The sequence below is a fragment of the Saimiri boliviensis genome, chromosome 3, assembly GCF_048565385.1.
Source record: "Saimiri boliviensis isolate mSaiBol1 chromosome 3, mSaiBol1.pri, whole genome shotgun sequence".
Lineage (NCBI taxonomy): Eukaryota > Metazoa > Chordata > Mammalia > Primates > Cebidae > Saimiri > Saimiri boliviensis.
Window position 1 is genome coordinate 104,911,490 of NC_133451.1, and position 20,276 is coordinate 104,931,765.

The window sequence follows — 20,276 nt, forward strand, 5'->3', positions numbered from 1 at the left end:
AGAAGTTATGCGAGAATGTAGTAATGTCACATATTTATAGATGAATATGTAGGAAAAATAAACCTTACTCCAAAACAAATCACTGCAATCCCCCTCCTCCCCCTTTGTTTTACATAAATGGGAGCCTACTATTCACATTGCTTTACATCATGGTTTTTTAATAATAATTTATTTTGGTAGGCCAGACACGGTGGCTCATGCCTGTAATCCCAACATTTTGGGAGGCAGAGGCGTGTGGATCACCTGAGGTTAGGAGTTCCAAACCAGCCTGGCCAACATGGTGAAATCCTGTCGCTACTAAAAATACAAAAATTAGCTGGGCTTGGTGGTGTGTGCCTGTAATCCCAGCTACTCAGGAGGCTGAGGCAGGAAAATCGCTTGAACCCAGGAGGTTGCAGTGAGCCAAGATTGCTCCACTGCACACCAGCCTTGGCGACAGAGTGAGACTCCATCTAAATAATAATAATAATAATAATAATAATAATATGTTTAAACTCTGGACAAATCACTTCATACCATGCCCCTTCAGAATCTATCTGTCTTCCAACCAGATTGCCTCTATTAAGTCCCTTCTAAATAGGAATTCTGGAACTGGGCCGGGCTTGGTGGCTCATGCCTGTAAGCCCAGCACTTTGGAAGGCCGCGGTAGGTGGATCACAAGGTCAGGAGTTCAAGACCAGCCTGGCCAATATGGCAAAACCCCATCTCTAGTCAAAAATACAAAAATTAGTTGGGCGTGGTGGCAGGTGCCTGTAGTCCCAGCTACTCAGGAGGCTGAGGTAGATGAATTGCTTGAACCCAGGAGGTGGAGGTTGCAGTGAGCCTAGATTGTACCACTGAACTCCAGCCTGGGTAGAGTGAGACTCCATCTTGAAAACAAAAACCAAACAAACAAAAAAGAAATTCTGGAACTGTCATGTACGTGGGCTTTTTAATTGAAGGAATAATTTATTTCAAAGGCTGAACAGTAATAGATTTAGAATCATAGTTCTGTTAAGATACTTTGTGTGAAAGTAATTTTTAGAACACTCAGAAAAAAATGAGTATTATGATGGATATTGCTTAACTGGTTTGGCTCATCTGTGCACCAGAACCTTGACTAATATCCAGATATTAGGCCAGGTATTCTTTATGACAATACTTGGAAGAGGTTCTTTACTTTAGGACTTTATGAAAGTAATAATGGAATTTGTGGGAAATAACATTCAAAGAATTCAAAGAATTTAAACAGACCTCTGCAATTATTAATACTATCCCCTGGGGTTTGATATTATTAATACTATTCCCTGGGGTTTTGATATGCAATTCTGTGCCTCTTCACTAGGAAGTCTCAGTCCTGTCTGGATTGGATTGTCTTTCTTCCAAATGTAGTCTGATCACATTCTGAATTCCATCTTGTTCTTTTTCTGCGGTGTCTATGCTGAGGTTGCTAACAACCTTGTTCTAGGGCCATTGTCAGTATTTGTACGTTATTCTTACTTGCTGCTAATGTGATTACATTTAACTTAAAGTACTAAGTTTGTTCTTCTATTATTGGGGGTATTTTGATTCTCTCACTTTACAGTGTAAAACTTACACAATTACATACCCGTTAGCCTGATAAAAATGTCTCTCTAGCCAGTGCCTTCTGTCTTGAATATATGTATTTGGCCATGATCGTTGCTTAGTGAGCTGTGGGTGATGGGAAGGATATTTTAAGTTACAGCTTCACAGGTCATTTCTTGATTAGAGTTTAGGCTGAAAACAGAACACTTTGAGCCAAAGATCAGCACTTCTGTATCACACACGACAGAAGCAGATCCCTTGAAGATGTGCCCAAATTTAGAAAATTGGAGATGGAAGAGCAGCCCAACAAGAAGCCTAAGAAGAATTAATCATGCTCCTTGAGAATGACATCGCACAGCCTGAAGAAATTGGAAGAAGCATGAAGACCTGGGTGATTGTCAATTGCTACATCTGAAATATATTTTTCCTTTTAATGAAATTGAGCAAATATTCTTTTGTTTTACCTGAGCAGGTCTAAAAATAATTTTGTTCTTTTACATGCTTTATTTCACTAGACTAATAGATAAGTTATTTATCTCAACAGTTTTCCTTATAATGAATGGTATCTTGCCAGGCACTTGGTATTAAAAGCCAGACTCCTGGAAGTGCAGTTCTTCAAATCTATTAACCTTTATTCAACTCTTATCATAATAAATGTAGAAGGAGCATGTCATTTTTCTGCAGCGCATTATCTAATATATAGTGGGCTTGTGTGACCTTTTTTCTGATTGTCCTGAAAGATGTGCTTATTAAACTATTTTTTATAAGTTTTATGAATACTGAATTTCCCTTCTGCTATCTGTCTGCACTTTAATTTCATAAAGTTATTTTGCCCTAGTTCATTTTGGAATTGAGTTAATCAAATAAACTCTTTCTGAGACTGGGTTTAACTTATTTGCTGCCCAGTGTAATGACTGATAATAATGAACATGAAGGAAAATGATAAATGCATGGTATTGTGATATTGCTTAAATTGTGTGAGCTTGTAGATTTCAGAGTAATTGACATATTTAATATATATTATAAGGACTAATCGATTCATAATGCCAGTTTATAAAGAAAAATGTTTACTTTATGAGTTTGTACCACTGAGCTAAACATAATATCTAACAAGCCAATATGCTTTAGTGCTATTACCTATCCAAGGTAGTTACCAAGTATTTGTATAGCTTTGCTGGAAGTGCTTATACAGTTTTTTAGACAACAATGAATATTTTCGTGCTCACTTCAGCAGCACATATACTAAAATTGGAATGATACAGAGACGATTAGCATGGCCCCTGCGCAAGGATGACATGCAAATTTGTGAAGTGTTTTATAATTTTTTAAAAAATGAATATTTTCTTTAAGAAAATATATATCTGGCCGGGTGCGGTGGCTCAAGCCTGTAATCCCAGCACTTTGGGAGGCCGAGGCGGGTGGATCACGAGGTCAAGAGATCGAGACCATCCTGGTCAAAATGGTGAAACCCCGTCTCTACTAAAAATACAAAAAACTAGCTGGATGTGGTGGTGCGTGCCTGTAATCCCAGTTACTCAGGAGGCTGAGGCAGGAGAATTGCCTGAACCCAGGAGGCGGAGGTTGCGGTGAGCCGAGATCGCCCCATTGCACTCCAGCCTGGGTAACAAGAGCGAAACTCCATCTCAAAAAAAAAAAAAAGAAAATATATATTTATAAATATAAAAAGCTAAACTGTACACGAGTACTGGGGCTATTGACTAAACTAGACTTCTAATTGGATAAGAGACCTTGTATGCCAACTTAGAAAATCTTATCTCTCTGATAAAAACTTGGATGATTATATAGCTGACTTAATTCTTTCATCTGAGAGTACAAAATGTTTTATGCATGAATGGCTCTTTTATAGACACCTTCTTCTTCAGTTATAAAAGAGAACCAGGAACACACATCCACTTCTAAACATTTGCATTTTTACATATTCCTACCTTCCTCCTTCCTGTTTCAGAGGAAGAATTATCCTGACCTTGTGATCACATTCTCTCCTGCCTATTCTAGGATTTTGCTCTGTTTAGAAGGTGTTGTTTTCCTCAATTCTTTCATCTTCACTAGTTACAGAGATTGGGGCAAGGCTGAGCCTGACAGTGAGGTTAAAGAAACCCAGTTGATGGGGAGACAAGGAGGCTTTAGCTGAGTATTTAGTAAATGGATAACCCTAATCCTACTATTCGTCTTACTTTTTTTTTTTTTTTTTTTTTTTTTTTTGAGACAGAGTTTCGCTCTTGTTACCCAGGCTGGAGTGCAATGGCGCGATCTCGGCTCACCACAACCTCCGCCTCCTGGGTTCAGGCAATTCACCTGCCTCAGCCTCCTGAGTAGCTGGGATTACAGGCACGCGCCACCATGCCCAGCTAATTTTTTGTATTTTTAGTAGAGACGGGGTTTCACCATGTTGACCAGGATGGTCTCGATCTCTTGACCTTGTGATCCACCCGCCTCGGCCTCCCAAAGTGCTGGGATTACAGGCTTGAGCCACCGCGCCCGGCCTCGTCTTACAATTTTTTTGTTTTCGAGATGGAGTCCTGCTCTGTCACCCAGGCTGGAGTGCAGTGACACAATCTCAGCTCACTACAACCTCTGCTGCCCAGGTTCAAGCAAATTTCCTGCCTCAGCCTCCCAAGTAGCAGCTGGGATTATAGGCACTCACCACAACTTTAGCTAATTTTTGTATTTTTTTTTTAAATGATGAGAGGTTTATAGGTTGCCCAGGCTGGTCTCAAACACCTGACCTCTTCTCCTCATGCACCAGAACAACTGGCCTGAGCCACTGCAACTCCCATAATTTTTGTATTTTTAGTAGAGACAGTGTTTACCATGTTGGCCGGGCTGGTCTCATACTCCTGACCTCAAATGATCTGCCTGCCTCGGCCTCCCAAAGTGCTGAAATTACAGGCATAAGTCACTGTAATTCCTACTTCTTAGCAGTTTTGATTCTGTTGACCATTTCGTCCTTCTTGAAGCTCCTCTTATTAGGACTATATAGTACCATTCATATATTCAACAATTGTGTTAAACTCCCTTTGAAATAAAGATGCTTATACTAACTAAGCCTGAGTGTGTGTCAAGCTCTGTGACAAATTCTTTACATGTATTATTTTATCCTCCCATCCATTAGATGATATAGGACAATGATCACTATAATTTAAAGAAATCAGGCTTAGTAGTCTGGTGAAGATCATGCAGTCAAGCAAATGGCAGAGGAAGGAATTTATATCCACATGCGTCAGCTATCAAACTTGTGTCCTTAAACAGTGCATGAAATGCCACCTTCTCGTGCCAGGTATCTTGTTGGGGCCTGGAAGTGCAGAAGTGAAAACCCTTCAAAGAGGTGGAAACACTCAGTACTCAGGGAACTATGGTAGCCTGGAAAAACCAACCAAGCCGATAGAATCTGATGATTTTAATAAAGAACGTGTAATTCAAAGCAGTGGGGACCTCTGCTTGGAGAATTCAGCAATGGCCTCAAAGAGAAGGTGGTGCTTAAAGGAAGAGTAAGAGCTTACAACATGATTAAGACAGAAAGGGAATTTCAGAGGAAACAGGAATTGCAAAAGCATGGAAGTAGAAAGCATATGGCGGCTGGGCGCGGTGGCTCAAGCCTGTAATCCCAGCACTTTGGGAGGCCGAGGTGGGTGGATCACGAGGTCAAGAGATCGAGACCATCCTGATCAACATGGTGAAACCCCGTCTCTACTAAAAAATACAAAAAAATTAGCTGGACATGGTGGCGCGTGCCTGTAATCCCAGCTACTCAGGAGGCTGAGGCAGGAGAATTGCCTGAACCCAGGAGGCGGAGGTTGCGGTGAGCCGAGATCGTGCCATTGCACTCCAGCCTGAGTAACAAGAGCGAAACTCCGTCTCAAAAAAAAAAAAAGAAGAAAGCATATGGCATTTTAGACATTTTAGGGAGTTATCAGAAGGTCTGAATGGCTGGAGCACAGTTTTGTGGGAGGTGGCAGGACATGAGACTGGTGGGTTAGTCAACAGCCGGATCCTCAAGAGCTATACTTATTATCATAATTTATTCATGGTTTTCCTACTAGTGTTCTTTATCATTCTCCTCCATCCCTTCCTCTTTCTTCACTTGTTGTTTAAACATTAATGTCAACCAGGGTTCTACTTCCCATCTTTGATTTTCATCTGACCTATTTATACTTCCTCCCAGACCAATGATCCACTCCTGTAGCTTCTATTACCATCATCTGTTGGTGTCTCTTCAATCAGTGTCTTTAGTGTCAACCCCTCTGTTGACCTGGTACTTTCATCTGACTTCTGTAAATCTCCTTTATGTCTTGTGGATCCTTCAAACACAACATGGCGATAAAAGTCCCACTACTTGGTGCCTACCCTTGAGTGCTGTTTTTGGTTTCTTTTCCTCTCTCCATCTTTTCTCCAATCTTACTTTTTCTGTCCAAGTTCAGAATCACATTGGGTCTTAGATATACTGTCTTATAATAGTGTCCTAATTGGTCTCACTCTCTGCAGTCTCTCTCATTTACAAACTCTCTTGTATACAACTAACACATCTGATCCTGTCATTTCCTAATGGAATCCATTATAAATTTCCTTAATTGCTGCATTTCCTTAATTGCTGCATTACGAGGTGTTGAGAGTAGAACCGGCACCATCGTATTGCCTGATATATAATAGGTGCTCAATGAATAATTTAATCTTTTAAAATTGAAATTAAAGTCTCACCTATGTGGACTAGATAGAAAACATAGAGTTTGGTTTTATAATGTGCTTTTAATAGTTAAGGTATTTAAAAGCACTTGACACATAACTCAAACACATAACTCAAATATTTCTTGCCTAGAGATTGTGTTGGCAAATGGAAAAGTCATTATGCATTAAAAGAAACCTTACATTGGCTATAACTATTAGAGGAACATCAAGGGTATAATGGCTCCATGATTCAGAAGTTTTGCCTAGCTGTTGTTTTTTTTAAAGTGCTATGGGATTATCTGAGTATTTAGGGAAGTCCTCCACTCCATCCCCACCAGCATCTACTGGCTTCTTTTATTCTCTTGCTGAAGGGAAGAAAATAGAAAATTTTCTATTTTAGAAAATAGAATCCCTGAATCTCCAAGGTTCAGAAGCCGATGTTTGCCAGCCTGTCTCAGGGTTGCGTACATGAAAGGTAGACGAGAGGAAGGATGCTGAAGAAGGGGTGGGATAGAGATGGAGAATTCCTTTGTGATTCTTGGAAGGCGGGTTGCTATTGTGATAACGATAATGGAAACTCTTTTATCATCCTGGAGCCTATTAAAAGTTTGGCTACCCTAGCCGTGCACTGTAGCTCACACCTGTAATTCCAGCACTTTGGGAGGCCGAGGTGGGCAGATCACTTGAGGTTAGGAGTTTGAGACCAGCCTGGCCAACATGGTGAAACACTGTCTGTACTAAAAATACAAAAAATTAGCGAGGCGAGGTGGCATGCACCTGTAGTCCCAGCTACTCGGGAGGCTGAGGCAGGAAAATCGCTTGAACCTGGGAGGCGCAGGTTGCAATGAGCTGAGATTGCACCACTGCTCTCCACCCTGGGTGACAGAGCAAGACCACCTCTTTAAAAAAAAAAAAAAAAAAAAGGCTGGGCGCAGTGGCTCAAGCCTGTAATCTCAGCACTTTGGGGGGCCAAGGCGAGTGGATCACGAGGTTAAGAGATCGAGACCATCCTGGTCAACATGGTGAAACCCCGTCTCTACTAAAAATACAAAACATTAGCTGGGCATGGTGGTGCGTGCCTGTAATCCCAGCTACTCAGGAGGCTGAGGCAGGAGAATTGCCTGAACCCAGGAGGTGGAGGTTGCGGTGAGCCCAGATCGCGCCATTGCACTCCAGCCTGGGTAACAAGAGTGAAACTTTGTTTTTAAAAAAAAAAAAAAAAAAAATGCCGGGCGCAGTGGCTCAAGCCTGTAATCCCAGCACTTTGGGAGGCCGAGGCGGGTAGATCACAATGTCAAGAGATCGAGACCATCCTGGTCAACATGATGAAACCCCGTCTCTACTAAAAATACAAAACGTTAGCTGGACATGGTGGCACGTGCCTGTAATCCCAGCTACTCAGGAGGCTGAGGCAGGAGAATTGCCTGAACCCAGGAAGCAGAGGTTGCAGTGAGCCGAGATCGTGCCATTGCACTCCAGCCTGGGTAACAAGAGTGAAACTCCGTCTCAAAAAAAAAAAAAAAAAAAAGTTCGGCTACCTTGAAGAAGGCACTCTTCCTATATGCCTGGAAAAGGCCTGAGCTTCCAAATGGAAGTGTGGGAAAAGTAGAAAGTAAAGGGGCCGGATGCGTGGCTCAAGCCTGTAATCCCAGCACTTTGGGAGGCCGAGTCAGGTGGATCACGAGGTCGAGAGATCGAGACCATCCTGGTCAACATGGTGAAACCCCGTCTCTACTAAAAATACAAAAAATCAGCTGGGCATGGTGGCGCGTGCCTGTAATCCCAGCTACTCAGGAGGCTGAGACAGGAGAATTGCTTGAACCCAGGAGGCGGGGGTTGCGGTGAGCCGAGATCGCGCCATTGCACTCCAGCCTGGGTAACAAGAGCGAAACTATGTCTCCAAAAAAAAAAAAAAAAAAAGAAAAAGAAAAAAGTAATAATGAAACTGTGAATCCTGAAATGAAAGTGCCAGGAATTACTGTGTCTAGCTAGCAACTCAGATGCAGGTGTGATTAAAATGGCATCGTAAGCATTGGTAGAAAAGATGTCAAAAGCAATTCATTGTTTGAGTAAGTGAGACCTGGGATCACACTAATCTAAACTCATGGCATCTGGAGTGATCTCTAAAAGTGAGTTTCTTCTAGAAGAGAAGTGAAAGTGTCAGAGAAGTGATATGCATATCTCACAAACATTATTATCAGACTTTATTTGTTATCCTTCTCAAATTTAATAGGAAAATATGTAACCTCATAAAAGGTTTTATTTTATTAACTATATTAAACACCCATAGGCTGTTGACTTTGCAGTCACATTATTTAAGCCATTTCTGAACAGCTGTCAGCATTTGCTATGTTCTAAATTGTGTCAAGGCAGGCAGAGACAGCTCCAGCCAAAATAAATTGCAATTTAGCTTGTGTTTATATTTTCTTTCTTTTTTTTTTTTTTTTTTTTAACACGGAGTTTCGCTCTTGTTACCCAGGTTGGAGTGCAATGGCGTGATCTCGGCTCACCGCAACCTCCGCCTCCTGGGTTCAGGCAATTCTCCTGCCTCAGCCTCCTGAGTAGCTGGGATTACAGGCATGCGCCACCATGCCCAGCTAATTTTTTGTATTTTTAGTAGAGACGGGGTTTCACCATGTTGACCAGGATGGTCTCGATCTCTTGACCTCGTGATCAACCCGCCTCGGCCTCCCAAAGTGCTGGGATTACAGGCTTGAGCCACCGCGCCCGGCCTGTGTTTATATTTTCAACTTTCTTTTAACTCATCCTTACCTCTAGCCCCTAAAGCATATGAGTTTGGACCACCTAACAGTATCTCTTTGTTTCACTAATTCTCTCTGCAAATGATAAAGTTGTGGTCCAGAGTCACAGCTCTTTGATGCAAGATCCTGCCTAACACACCCAGGCACACATACCCCTATAAATGAGTGCTTATGCACATGTACACACATACATCTGGGGATTTCCACGAACTATGCCTTAAATCCCAAGTGCATTCACTGTTTACCTAACAGGAAGCCAGAATTTGTTAGTCCCAGGATTGTTGGGTCAGTGGCTCAGTCATGTCATCAATGATTGAACCCTCTCTGATCCTTCTATTTTGTCATCCTCAGGTGATAGCAATGTCATTCCTTCTGGTCCTGACATGGCTGCCACAGTTTCAAAAATCACATCTTCATGTAATATTGTCCAAAGCAGAAAGCAAGATTGGAAGAAGGTGTCAAGTGGTATCAAAAGGTCTTTCTTATGAGGGAGGTAAATCTTTCTTAGAAGCCATACTGCAAACACTTCCTTTCTTCTAATTATTAGAACTGGGTCGTGTGCTTGCCCATAGAAAAGGCCATGTATGGTGGCTCATGCCTGTAGTCCCAGTTACTAGGGAAGCTGAGGCAGGAGGATTGTTAGAGCCCAGGAGTTTGAGGCTGCAGTGAGTCATGATCACACCATTGCACACCAGCCTGGGTCAAGAAAAGAAAAAAAAAAAAGAAAGAAGTTATCTAGAAATGAAGAGAAGAATGCTACATATTGAGACTGGGCTTATTGCCATCCAACGAAACTAAGTTTTGGTTGGGATACATTAGAGAAATAGGTAGCCAGTCTACAACATCTGATACAGTGACACAGCTGGAACTAGACTGAATCTTATATCTCATGAACCTGGAATTAAGTTACTAGTTACTTGCCCCTGTTTACTGACTCTTACGTTCAGTTTCCTTAACTCAGTGGAAGGTAGGAAAAGTAATTTTCAATTTCTTTTCCTTGAACTCTTTGCTTCGAGTGATCCTCCCACTTTAGCCTCCTGAGTAGCTAAGATTACAAACCACCACACCTGGCTCCTCAAGAACTTTTTAAAATTAGCTTTCTCTTCAAGGACTTGATGTAAATTTCCTGGTTAATGTTTGTGTGGTGATCAAGTTCAGGAGACCTATTGAACATCATGGTGAATACAGTGAATAACAATATATTGTACATTTGAAAATTGCTAGAAAAGTAGAGTTTTTTTTCTGAGATGGAGTTTCGATCTTGTTACCCAGGCTGGAGTGCAGTGATGCAATCTTGGGTCACTGCAACCTCCGCCTCCCAGGTTCAAGCGATTCTCCTGCCTTAGCCTCCCAAGTAGCTGAGACTACAGGCATGCACCACCACACCCAGGTAATTGTTTTTGTACTTTTAGTAGAGACAGGGTTTCACCATATTGGCCAGGCTGATCTTGAACTCCTGACCTCTTCATCCGCCCACCTCGGCCTTCCAAGTGCTGGGATTACAGGTATGAGCCACCACACCTCGCCTAGTTAGATTATATTTTTATTTAGGGCTTCCTAGGGATAAGGGTACCACCGGGTATCACTATGAATTTAGTTATTTTGAAAATTGTAGGCGGGGCACGGTGGCTCACACCTGTAATCCTGGCACTTTGGGAGGCCAAGGCAGGTGGATCACCTGAGGTTGGGAGTTCAAGACCATCCTGACCAACATGGAGAAACCCTGTCTCTACTAAAAATACAAAATCAGCTGGGCATGGTGGTGCATGCCTGTAATCCCAGCTACTTGGGATGGTGAGGCAGGAGAATTGCTTGAACTTGGGAATCGGTGGTTGCAGTCAGCCAAGATTGCACCATTGCATTCCAGCCTGGGCAACAAGAGCGAAACTCTGTCTCAAAAAGAAAAGAAAACTGTAGTGTATTATAGTGTATTTGAACATTTCAAAATCAGAGAAAATGCTGTCATATATATTATAATAAGTATATGTAGTGACTGGCTGGGTGCAGTGGCTTACACCTGTAATCCCAGCACTTTGGGAGGCTGCGGTGGGTGGATCTAGATCACTTGAGCCCAGAACTTTGAGACTAGACAGAGCAATAAAATGAGACTCCTTCTCTATAAAAAATACAAAAATTAGCAGGTTGTCATGGTACATGCCTGCAATCCCCAGCTATTTCAGAGTCTGTGAGGTGGAAGGATCGCTTGAGCCTAGGAGTTTGAACCTGCAGTGAGCCATGATTGTGCCACTGCACTGCAGCCCGGGCAACAGAGACTTTGTCTCAAAAAAAAAAAAAAACCAAAAAAAAACAGGCCGGGTGCCTGTAATCCCAGCACTTTGGGAGGCCGAGGCGGGTGGATCATGAGGTCAAGAGATCAAGACCATCCTGGTCAACATGGTGAAACCCCGTCTCTACTAAAAATACAAAAAATTAGCTGGGCATGGTGGCGCGTGCCTGTAATCCCAGCTACTCAGGAGGCTGAGGCAGGAGAATTGCCTGAACCCAGGAGGAGGAGGTTGCGGTGAGCCGAGATCGCGCCATTGCACTCCAGCCTGGGTAACAAGAGTGAAACTCCGTCTCAAAAAAAACAAACCATATGTATATAGTAACTGATATCTACATGTTTTGTATGCATATAACACTCATCAAGTGCAGAAACAAGGTCTCACTATGTTGCCCAGGCTAGAGGAATGCCTATGTGGCTGTTCACAATTATTATAGTCCTGAATTCCTGGGCTCAAGCCTTAGGGTCTCAAGTAGCTGGGACTACAGGTGTGCAACACCATGCCTGGCTCAGGCATTTTTATAAATATTTCATATGTTAGCCGGGAGTGGTGGCTCACGCCTGTAATCCCAACACTTTGGGAGGCCGAGGTGGGCAGATCACCTGAGGTTAGGGATTCAAGACCACCCTGACCAACATGGAGAAAACCTGTCTCTACTAAAAATGCAAAATTAGCCAGGCATGCTGGCGCATGCCTGTAATCCCAGCTACTTGGGAGGCTGATGCAGGAGAACTGCTTGAACCTGGGAGGCTGAGGTTGCGGTGAGTTAAGATTGTGCCATTGCACTCCAGACTGGCCAACAAGAGCAAAACTCCATCTCAAAAAAAAAAAAAAAAAAACAAACAGAACTATTTTGTATGTTGTGGTATACATGTACAAGCTCACAACAGCAGATGGTTAAACTATTAGGAATTCTATAAGCTAGTTGATTCATGTTGGTGGCTTGAAATCAGGTAGAAAATTAGTAAGTGCTATAAAGCTTTCTTATTCCCAGGTTGGTTAAACATTTACCAGCACACCACTGTGTGTATCAGTTCATTTTACTCTCAAAATGACTATAAAATGAATACCATTAGTATTCCCATTTTGTAGATGTGGGAACTGACAGAGTAGGGATTTTGTTTTTTAAAGAAACGGGGTCTGGCTCTTTTGCCCAGGCTGGAATGCAGTAGCATGATCATAGCTTATTGCAACCTGAAAATACTCAAACTACAGGGCCCAACTATCCTGCTTCCCAAGTAGCTACAGAGCAAGACTCGGTCTCAAATAAATAAATAAATAAATAAAATAAAAAAGAAGAATAAGAACATTAATGGGAAAACTGAAGACAGAAACCATTTTTTTTTTTTTTTTTTTTTGAGATGGAGTCTCCCCCTGTCTCCCAGGCTGGAGTAGAGTGGCACAATCTTGGCTCACTGCAACCTCTACCTCCCAGGTTCAAATGATTTTCCTGCCTCACCCTCCCAAGTATCTTGGATTAAAGGCATCTGCCACCATGCCCAGCTAATTTTTGTATTTTCAGTAGAGACGAGGTTTCACCATGTTGGCCTGGCTGGTCTCGAACTCCTGACCTCATGATCTGCTTGCCTCAGACTCCCAAAGTGCTGGGATTACAGGCATGAGCCACCACACCCGACTGACGGAGATCAATTATATGATGTGGTGTGTGTGTAAAATATATATTTGCATAGTATATCTGTGGAAGGAAACAGAAGGAATAGTAACATTGATTTCCATTAGAAATGAAAAGTGTGAAATCAATTTTAAGCCTACTCACAGTCTCTCCTTAAGAGAAGAAGATGCCATATTTTCTAATCTTTTGAAGAAGGACCTGAGCTCCCTAATTGGCTCACTGAATGGGATTTGACAAGCTGTGAAAAATACTATCTTTAGCATGGTGAGTAGTGGGAGCATTTCTGCTATTCCCTCTTTCTAGTTAAATTCAGGGCCAAAATGTATTCCTGGGATAGATTAGAACCTTTCCTTTTCCTGTGTCCAGAATCATTAGTAGTCAAGAACTTCTTACTGGAGAAAGTATACTGTGAGGAGCCCTGTTGGGGGGGGTGGGGTAAAAAAATCAATGAAAGACAAGCTGCCCACCACCAAGTAGCTGGAATCCCCAGATTGGCGAGATAGAGATGGGTTCCTCATTATTTTTCTTTCGAGATTTCAAGAAATAGTTCTCGTGTATTCTGATGCCATGTATAATAACAATTTTTTAAATAATTTATATAATTAAATGTTTTCTCATTATCAAAAGATTCATGCTTATTTTTAAAACAGAAATAAAAAGTAATACAGAGAAGAAAAAAAGTCTTTCATTGTTTTACTACCCCAAAATAACCACCATTTTTGGGAGACATTTATTTCCATTTTTACTTTTTTTTTTTTTGAGACGGAGTTTCGTTCTTGTTACCCAGGCTGGAGTGCAATGGTGCGATCTCGGCTCACCACAACCTCCGCCTCCTGGGTTCAGGTAATTCTCCTGTCTCAGCCTCCTGAGTAGCTGGGATTACAGACACGCACCACCATGCCCAGCTAATGTTTTGTATTTTTAGTAGAGACGGAGTTTCATCTTGTTGACCAGGATGGTCTCGATCTCTTGACCTTGTGATCCACCCGCCTCGGCCTCCCAAAGTGCTGGGATTACAGGCTTGAGCCACTGCGCCCGGCTCATTTTTACTTTTATAGTACTTTGTTAGTGTGTGTAGGAAGTAATCTGGGCATTTTGCCCAGTTTGGTTTAATTTTTGTTTATTTGTGAAGTGTCTTAGATTGCATTACACTTATTAGATCATTACTGTTATTAGCTGTTACTAATGATACATCATAATGTGATCCTGTCAATCTAAAACTGAAGCAATGAAAAGTTCATTCCCTAAAGCAATCTCACATGTTGCCTCAATTATGTAGAAATGATGCACACTGGAAATATAACTCGAACTTCAGTGAATTTAAAATTCTTGCTGAGTAAGGTGGCTCATGCCTGTACTCCCAGCATTTTGGAAGGCTGAGGTGGGTGGATCCTTTGAGCCCAGGAGTTCGAGTCCAGCTTAGGCAATATAGTGAAACCCTATCCCTACAAAAAAATACTGAGGTGAGAGGATCGCTTGAGCCTGGGAGGCAGAGGTTGCAGTGAGCCAAGATTGTGTCACTGCACTCCAGGCTGGGTGACAGAGAGGGACTCCGTCTCAAAAATAAATAAAATAAAATATAAAATTCCCTGGATGTGGTTCTTTAAGCATTTCTTCTCTGTGCACATTGCTTAAGCGTGAAATCAGACTGGGTTCCTGCCTATCCCCCAATACATTTCGGCCTCTTCCACCTCCCCAGTTTTGCTTATCTCTTTTTTTTTTTTTTTTTTTTTGAGACGGAGTTTCGCTCTTGTTACCCAGGCTGGAGTGCAATGGCGCGATCTCGGCTCACCGCAACCTCCGCCTGCTGGGTTCAGGCAATTCTCCTGCCTCAGCCTCCTGAGTAGCTGGGATTACAGGCACGCACCACCACGCCCAGCTAGTTTTTTGTATTTTTAGTAGAGACGGGGTTTCACCATGTTGACCAGGATGGTCTTGATCTCTCGACCTCGTGATCCACCCGCCTCGGCCTCCCAAAGTGCTGGGATTACAGGCTTGAGCCACCGCGCCCGGCCTGCTTATCTCTTCATCTTTCTGTCTCCACCTGTCAACATTCATCATCTTCAAGGACTGCGACCCATCTTCCCACAAGGGGGCCTTCCTTGTCACACTGGTGTCATTCACATCATGTCAATGAATCTCTCATTTTCCCAAAGCACTGAAGCACTACTATCTGTACCATTCATGTGGTATGTATATTCTATTTCTTTTTTAAAATTGTGGTTAAAAAAATACAGAATTTATCAGCTTAATTTCTAAGTTCAGTAGTATTAGATATAATCACATTTTTCTGCAACTAATCTCCAGAAATTTTTCATCGTACAAAACTGAAACTGTACTCAATTGAACAACTCTCCATTTCCTCCTCATCCCAGCCCATGGTAACCACTATTCCTTACATTTCGACTAATTTTTCTTTTCTTTCTTTTTTTTTTTTTTTGAGACATAGTTTCGCTCTTGTTACCCAGGCTGGAGTGCAATGGCACGATCTCGGCTCACTGCAACCTCTGCCTCCTGGGTTCAGGCAATTCTCCTGCCTCAGCCTCCTGAGTAGCTGGGGCTACAGGCACGCGCCACCATGCCCAGCTAATGTTTTGTATTTTTAGTAGAGACAGGGTTTCACCGTGTTGACCAGGATGGTCTCGATCTCTTGACCTCGTGATCCACCTGCCTCAGCCTCCCAAAGTGCTGGGATTACAGGCTTGAGCCACTGTGCCCGGCTTATTTCTACTAATTTTTCTACATAAGGTGCCTCACATAAGTGAAATCATTTTCAGTATTTGTCTTTTTGTGATTGTTTATTTTATATAGGCTGTTATATTTGTAGTCTACTTATATAGACTATAACTGCATAGTCTATGTTCCCAGAATCCTGCCTTCCCTTTTAGGTTTGAAAACAGAAATAAAGCCCATCTATGACAAATTAAATAACTATATTTTTATAATCCCTTGCTTAACTTAATAAACTAACAGCTGGCCGGGTGTGGTGGCTCACAGCTGTAATCCAAGCATTTTGGAGGCCAAGGCAGGTGGATCAACTGAGGTTGGGAGTTCAACACCAGCCTGACCAACATGATGAAACCCTGCCTTTATTTTAAAAAATAAATAAATAAATAAATACATAAATAAAATAAAATAATAGCTGCTAAATTTATCTTAAATTTCAATTAAGAAATAGAATCATAAATGTTCAGAGAATTTAACAAATCAATTCTCTAATACTACAAAAGAGGAAATAGAGTCCAGAGAATCAGGTATACAGAAGTATGTGGCAGATCACTTTTCATTCCCCTTCACAATGGCAAATTTCAGGCATCTACCACTCAGGGAAAAGATTTTTTGTTAGAGAGGCTTTTCCTTGCAATCACACTATTTCAGTAGGTGCTACATGTGTGGTAAGGTTAACGCTCATTCTGCATATCATTTTTAGAAGTAACATTTGTAACTGTATCATTCTTCTCTCTCTCTCTTTTTTTTTTTTTTTTTTTTTGAGACGAAGTTTCACTCTTGTTACCCAGGCTGGAGTGCAATGGCACGATCTCGGCTCACCGCACCCTCTGCCTCCTGTGTTCAGGCAATTCTCCTGCCTCAGCCTCCTGAGTAGCTGGGATTGCAGGTGCGCGCCACCATGCCCAGCTAATTTTTTGTATTTTTAGTAGAGATAGGGTTTCACCATGTTGACCAGGATGGTCTCGATCTCTTAACCTCGTGATCCACCCACCTCGGCCTCATAAAGTGCTGGGATTACAGGCGTGAGCCACCAAGCCCAGCACTCATTCTTCTCTTAAACGCTGTGGGGGTGCTGCCATGTAGTGAGATTGCTGATTGCGTCACTAGACCTCTAGCCTTGGGGGAGCTCAGCTGAAGCTGGAGAGAAAGAGAAATGGAAATAGAAAGAGAAATAGTGACAGTAATTCTCCCTTGAAGGAACACAATTAAACTGTTCTGACAACTGTTTTTGGTAGTGGTAAGTAGTGGTGATGGTGGCAGTGGTGGCTTTTTTTTTTTTAAGAAAGGCCCTCTAGTGTTAAGACCTTGGGCTCTGAAGTTGCATGGTCTGGGTTCAAATCTGGACTCTGAATCTTGCTCAGTGTGTGACCTTGGATTGATTATTTCATCTCTCTCTCAGTTTTGTTATCTATAAATTGGGGATAATAGGGTAGCATACTGCTATTGTGAGAATTTAAATATTCACACAGAGTGCCAGGCACATAGTAAATAGTTCGTATTTGCAAACATTAATTATTTTTCATAACTAAGAGAAAAATGCTAACACTTTATAATGCTTGATTTAATAACATATTAGACTATTGTATGTTCAGAAAATATAGATGTTCTCTCTGTAAATCTGTTGCCTTTTGTTGCAGCAATCTTTGCATATACATGCACATAGAGCACATGGTTTATATTTTATTTATTTATTTATTTTTAGACGGAGTTTCACTCTTATTACCCAGGCTGGAGTGCAATGGCGCGATCTCGGCTCACCGCAACCTCCACCTCCTGGGTTCAGGCAATTCTCCTGCCTCAGCCTCCTGAGTAGCTGGGATTACAGGCACGCCCCACCATGCCCAGCTAATGTTTTGTAGTTTTAGTAGAGACGGGGTTTCACCATGTTGACCAGGATGGTCTCGATCTCTTGACATTGTGATCCACCCGTCTCGGCCTCCCAAAGTGCTGGGATTACAGGCTTGAGCCACCGCGCCCGGCGAATACTCTTTTATTAATTCCACAATTATGTACTGAGCATCTGTCCTGTGCCCAGGTTTATAGTAGGCACTGTGGATAAACAATTGAACAAGACATGTGGCTGGGTGCGGTGGCTCACGCCTATAATCCCAGCACTTTGGGAGGCCGAGGAGGGCGGATCACCTGAAGTCAGGAATTTGAAACCAACCTGGCCAAGAATGGAGAAACCCCGTCTCTACTAAAAAATTACAAAAATTAGCCAGGTGTGGTGGTGGGCGCCTGTAATCCTAGCTACTCAGGAGACTGAGGCAGGAGAATTGCTTGAACTCAGGAGGTGGAGGTTGCAGTAAGCCAAGATCATGCCACTGCACTCCAGCCTGGGCAACAAGGGCGAAATTCCATCTCAAAAACAAAACAAAACAAAAAGACACGCAAGCAAGATTCTTGCCCAAGTGAAGCATACATCAGGTAGCTAAGCAAGTGATTTCAGTAGTTTCTTACTTAACAGGTACTATGAGAGTAGTAAGGGATATATGCTGCGGGTAGCTAGCAGGGGCCTTAACCTAGTCTGCAGGCTCAGGCGGGTTCTGAGTTGTTAGTTAAAAACTACAATCGGGCAGGGCACGGTGGCTCACGCCTGTAATCCCAGCACTTTGGGAGGCTGAGGTGGGCGGATCACCTGAGGTCAGGAGTTTGAGACCAGCCTGACCAATATGGTGAAACCCCGTTTTAAAAAAAAAAAACCTACATTCTAGCTCTTCCTACGGAGGTGACAGCCGTCTTCGCCTGGGCATGATGGCCACTCTCAGACCCCTTGTGAAGCCCAAGCTCCTCAAAAGAGAACTAAGAAGTTCATCTGGCACCAGTCAGACTCTCATGTCAAAATGAAGTGTAACTGGTGGAACCCAAAGGTATTGACAACAGGGTTCATAGAAGGTTCAAGGGCCAGATCTTGATGCCCAACATTGGACATGGGAGCAACAACGCCAACAAAAAACTAAAACTAAAACAAAGCACATGTTACCCAGTGGCTTCCGGAAGTTCCTGGTCCACAATGTCAAGGAGCTGGAAGTGCTGCTGATGTGCAACAAATCTTACTGTGCTGAGATCGCTCACAGTGTTTCCTCCAACAACCACAAAGCCATCATGGAAAGTTCCACTCAGCTGGTCATCAGAGTCACTAAACTTAAAGCCAGGCTGCGCAGCGAAGAAAATGAATAGACAGCTCATGTGCACATTTTGTGTTTAAATAAAATAGTAGGCCAGGAGCAGTGGCTCACGCCTGTAATTCCAGCATTTTGGGAAGCTGAGGCAGGCGGATCACTAGGTCAGGGATTCGAGACCAGCCTGGCCAACATAGTGAAACCCTACCTCTACTAAAAATACAGAATTAGCTGGCTGTGGTGGCACATACCTGTAATCCCAGCTACTTGGGAGGCTAAGGCAGGAGAAGTGCTTGAACCTGGGAGGCAGGGGTTGCAGAGAGCTGAGCTCCAACCTGGGTGACAGAGCAAGACTGTCTCAAAAATAAAATACAATAAAAATAAAAATAAATAAAACCGTAAGGCCGGGCACGGTGGTTCACACCTGTAATCCTAGCACTTTGGGAGGCTGAGGTGGGTGGATCACTTGAGGTCAGGAGTTCAAGACCAGCCTGGCCATCATGTTGAAACCCCACCTTTAAAAAAACAAAAAACAAAACCGTAAAAATTGCCAAAAAAAAAAAAAAAAAAAAAAAAACCAACCAAACAAAAAACTCCTACATTCCAGAAGAGTCCAACGTAAGGAGAGAAGCAGAGTTAAAATAGGCAAGAAAAGTCTGGTTTGTCTGGATATTTAATGGTTTGAAGCACTTAAGAGCATGTCACCACACCTAGCTGGAATGAATACTTTTAAAAGATATTTCAGGCGTGGTGGGTCACACCTGTAATCCCAGCACTTTGGGAGTCCAAGGCGGGGGAATCACGAGGTCAAGAGATCAAGACCATCCTGACCAACATGTTGAAACTCCATCTCCACAAAAAAAAAAAAAAAAAAAAAAAAAAAAAAGGATATTTCTAGGCCAGGTGCGGTGGCTCACACCTGTAATCCCAGCACTTTTGGGGGCTGAGGCAGGCAGATTGCGAGGTCAGGAGTTCAAGACCAGCCTGGCCAACATGGTGAAACCCCATCTCTGCTAAAAATACAAAAATTAGGTGCGCATTAGCTGGGCGTGGTAGCTCACGCCTGTAATCCAAGCACTTTGGAGGCCAAGGCAGGAGGATCACCTGAGGTCGGGAGTTCAATACCAGCCTGAACAACATGGTGAAAACCCATCTTTAAAAAAAAAAAAAAAAGGCCGGGCGCAGTGGCTCAAGCCTGTAATCCCAGCACTTTGGGAGGCCGAGGCGGGTGGATCACGAGGTCGAGAGATCGAGACCATCCTGGTCAACATGGTGAAACCCCGTCTCTACTAAAAATACAAAACATTAGCTGGGCATGGTGGCATGTGCCTGTAATCCCAGCTTCTCAGGAGGCTGAGGCAGGAGAATTGCCTGAGCCCAGGAGGCGGAGGTTGCGGTGAGCCGAGATCGCGCCATTGCACTCCAGCCTGGGTAACAAGAGCGAAACTCCGTCTCAAAAAAAAAAAAAAAAAAAAATTAGGTGGGCATGGTGGCGCATGCCTGTAGTCCCAGCTAC

General features: G+C 42.8%; 1 protein-coding gene and 1 non-coding gene across 13 annotated transcripts in view; both read left to right on the forward strand.

Moving 5' to 3' along the window:
• Positions 1-20,276, forward strand: part of ANK2 (ankyrin 2) — a 699,003-nt gene that overhangs the window by 12,143 nt on the left and 666,584 nt on the right. The gene's annotated exons all lie outside the window — the stretch shown is intronic.
• LOC120363719 (U6 spliceosomal RNA) lies at positions 2,764-2,870 on the forward strand. The gene has a single exon (XR_005579172.1). It is a non-coding gene; the product is annotated as a U6 spliceosomal RNA (small nuclear RNA).